At 38.2% G+C, this 4,100-nt stretch overlaps 1 pseudogene; it reads left to right on the top strand.

The window, feature by feature from the left end:
* Positions 1 to 1,965: 1,965 nt before the first annotated feature.
* LOC102840706 overlaps positions 1,966 to 4,100 on the top strand; it is a 10,387-nt pseudogene continuing 8,252 nt past the window's right edge.

The raw sequence follows: 4,100 nt of genomic DNA on the forward strand, positions 1-4,100 counted from the left end.
TGTTCTGCAACATGGAGATGCTAAATCAAATGGAAGAAATGAGGTTACAAGAGCTGAAAAGAAAATTTCAAAGGTCAGCTCAAGGAGAAAAAGTCAAATATTATAACAAAATGTGCAAAGATCTAGACTTAGAAAACCAAAAGGGAAGAACACACTCAGCATTTCTCAATCTGCGGGAACTGAAGAAAAAATTCAAGCCTTGGCTTTCATTATTAAAGGATTCTCTGGGCAAATTGTTGAATGATGCAGAAAGCATCAAAAGAAGATGGAAAGAATACATACAGCCACTGTACCAAAAGCAAATGGTTGATGTTCAACTATTTCAAGAGGTAGCATATGATCAAGAGCCAATGGTACTGAAAGAAGAAGTCCAAGGTTCTTTGCAGGAATTGGCAAAGAACAAGCCACTGGGAATTGATGGAGTTCAAATTGAAATCTGTCAACAAAGTGAAGCAGCACTGGAGGACCTCACTTATTTATGCCAAGAAATTTGGAAGACAACTATCTGGGCAAATGATTGGAAGAGATCTGTATTATGTCCATACTTTAGACATATTGCATATTGTCAGGAGGGACTTGTCACTGGAGAAGGATATCATGTTTGGTAAGGTGGAGGTTCAGAGAAAAAGAGGTAGCATATGATCAAGAGCCAATGGTACTGATCCAGCAAGATGGATTGACAAAATGGCAGCATCAATGGGCTGAAGCCTGGCAACAATTGTGAGGGTGGCCCAGGACTGGGCAGTGTTTTCCTTCTGTTGTTGGCTTGCTATGAGTTGGTACCCACACGATTGTACCTAACAACAACAACAATACAAAGAGAGGTTTATAGCAAGGAAATAAACCTCACACAGTTGTTGAGGTTGACAAATGCTAAGTCCATGGGTTAGATATCAGACTGAAGGCTTCTGATTCATGTAGGTCTAGGGATGATGATGCCAAGATTTGCAGGTCCTATGGCAGACAGGGAGGCTGGGCAAATAAGATGGCAATCTGCAGATGACTACAAGTGTTGACAGGAAATAGATCAGGCAACTGACTGAAATCCAGAGAACTGGAGGTTGGATTATCAGCCAGATGCAGGATCCCAACTTAGCAAAAAACAACCAAGCTTTGACTGATTGTCCAATATATTGGAAACAAATCAACATCCCAGAGGAAACTTCCTTTCAATTGAATGGTTGTTCATATCCTGAAGTTGATTAAATTATACTAGGTCTCATGTGTGGTTAGTATGTCTTAACTGCCAAACCATTGAGAATGCTGGTCCAGTCAAATTGACATAAAACCTTAATTACCACACATACAAAGGGATAAAGAAATCAAAGTATTAATTTAACAATTTATATAAGATAAGGAAGATAGAAGAAAAGGTACAGAGATAATTTGATAGACTCCATGGATTGCAAATCCTAGTACGGTCAAAATATAGCTGGTCTACTCTGGTATTTCAGTGGTTACTAATTGGGGTGTGAACCTCAAGGTCAGCAGTTCAAAACTACTAGCTGTTCCGTGGGAGAATGATGAGACTTTCTGCTCCCGTAAAGATTTACAGCCACAGAAACCCTGTACAGGGTCACTATGAGTCGGAACCGACTCCATGGCACATAACCATCACCATCAGTAAAAGACGGTGAATTAGAAAGAGAAGACAACATGGCCAGGGACGTGTGAAGTCAAAATTATGGAGACTCTGTCGTTAATTATCATAAATTAAACTTAGGAGATGTAACTTCAGAAACCAACTCATTGCATTTTTAATGTTTCTTTAGCATGGGATTTACTAATAACTGCTTTAGTTCTGTCTTATGTTTATTTTTGTTGTTAAGTGCTGTGAAGTTGGTTAAGACTTACAGCACCCCTATATAGGGTTTCCAAGGTGCAGCTGGTGGGTTTGAAGCAATGACCTACTGGTTTGCTGCCCAAAACTTATCCTGAAGTGCCACACCAGGGCTCCTTATGCCTATGTCTAATCTGCATATATTGACTCATCGAAAATCATTAAGGTTACTAACACACCTACCTGAAACAATCTTAGAAAAGAAGTCACAGGTAAGACTCACATCTGTTTTTTGTGAAGGGTAAAGCTTAAGAGGATTGCATGCTACCCATTATTGCCTCTAATAACCTTGCATAATTGCCAGGTGTGGTACCCAACTGAAGTCTGATTCCACATAGGTTCAAAATGTTTCATTTGAAAAGGAAGCCAGTTTCAAGACTCCAAAAGAACGAACATGCTGCTTTTGCTAATTCAGGAACTCATAGTTCTGTTGCAAACTGGTGTTAAGTAAATTAAAATCTGAAAAGCAGATTTTTTTTCCTCACTCCCCACCACCAACTCTTATTGCAACAGCCTTGTAACTGGTTTATCCTTCTGTTATGTCTTTCTCATTGCAGCTCCTCTAGTTCAGACTTCTTAAGATGCAGTTTCACTACTTGATTTCCTCCTTTTGAAGATTTCAATGGTTTCCAGGGATTAAAGTTAAATGTCTTAGTTTGGTATTTAAGGTCATTTATATCCTGGTGTGTTGCTGGTCCTCAAGATTGGTTTTAACTGCAAGGTCAGGGGTTCTCACCAGTTGCTCCTCAGAAACCCTATATGGTTTCCCTATGAGTCGGAAACACTATATATGTCACTATAAGTCGGAACTGACTCGACAGTATTCAACAATAAAAACAACTTGACAAAATCATAGGCACCCCACTCTTTTTAAAAGTCACTACTCAACACTATGTTTCAACCAAAGTAAATATTTGACATCCTCAATTTATGTACAAGAGTTTCCTAATTTGATGACTGTTCATATTTTCTTCAGTTATACAACATGATCACTGAGTCTGCTTAAAGTAAAATCAAAAGAGATTTATTAAGGAATAGGTTGATCTACAAATTTGGATAGCACAGATCAATGAGGTAGTTATAAACTATTTATAGTTGAAAAACAGGAACTTCTCAGCAAAATTCTGATTGATTGACCTTCCCTGGACTTGTCCAAACTTGCCTAGGCAAATGATCAAGTTGTGTGACTATTGTTTTCAGAACTTTCTTAGGCTTGCCAAGACTTATCTAATCATAGGTTGAACTTGCCTTGTCTTTTCTAAACATAGCCACATTTCCTGTTTAGCAAACTGTTAAAATTAGTACAAGGATTACAGATTTAAAACATAAGCAGGAGTGCAAACAATATGGAGTTTGGTTTGTTCCTGCTCCAACCGTTTTATGATACCATGCATCCCAGATTTTGAAGTTCACTTACACACTTTTAAATAGAAATGGGGCCTAAAACAAAATGGAGTCTGTAGAGCTAAGATGAAGTCTAATTTAACCTTTGGTCAGTCATTTCTGGGTATGCTGAATACCTCAATTTTAAAACACATTGACATATCTCACAAAATGGAATTTGGTCAGTCTCTTTTTTTCGTCATCCAAAGACTGTCAAATACCTTAGATGATTGTCTGCCACCAAGTTGGTTCTAAATCACAGCAACCCTGTATAAGGTTTCCAAAACTATAATCATTACAGGACAGAGCCTCTTATTTCTCCTGCACAGTGACTGATAGGTTCCAACTACTGGCCTTGCAGTTAGCAGTCCAGTTCTTAATTTGCTACACTACCAGGGATCCCTGTCAAGTGCCTTACATGTTAATTACTCCTACACATCCTTCTGTTTTCAGGGTGACATTCACAATTGTCCTTTCTTCTGTGAGCACTTATCTTGAAGTCTATAGATGACTACTTATCAGATGCTAGATTTTAAGACCTATGAGTTATAAAAGGAACTGTGCACAATCTAATTTATTTACTTCATCTCACCACACAAAAAGGCCTCATGATCAAAGTGAATAAATTAGATCTAAGGGCCAGTTTGTCGTCTTGTGGTGGCTTGGGGTTGCTGTGATGCTGAAAGATTTGCCCCGGATATTTTAAATAACAGCAGGGTACATCCATGTTAGATAGGTTTCACCTGAACTTCCAGATTAAGGTAGACAAGGAAGAAGGAGAGGCAGACTACTTTTTATTTTTTAAAAGTTTTTATTGTGAATTATGTAGGTTTACATGGGAGACCATCAGTTTTACATTCATCCTATTGTTTTTCAT

This window comes from Chrysochloris asiatica, unplaced genomic scaffold (assembly GCF_000296735.1).
Source record: "Chrysochloris asiatica unplaced genomic scaffold, ChrAsi1.0 scaffold00057, whole genome shotgun sequence".
Classification (NCBI taxonomy): Eukaryota; Metazoa; Chordata; class Mammalia; order Afrosoricida; family Chrysochloridae; genus Chrysochloris; species Chrysochloris asiatica.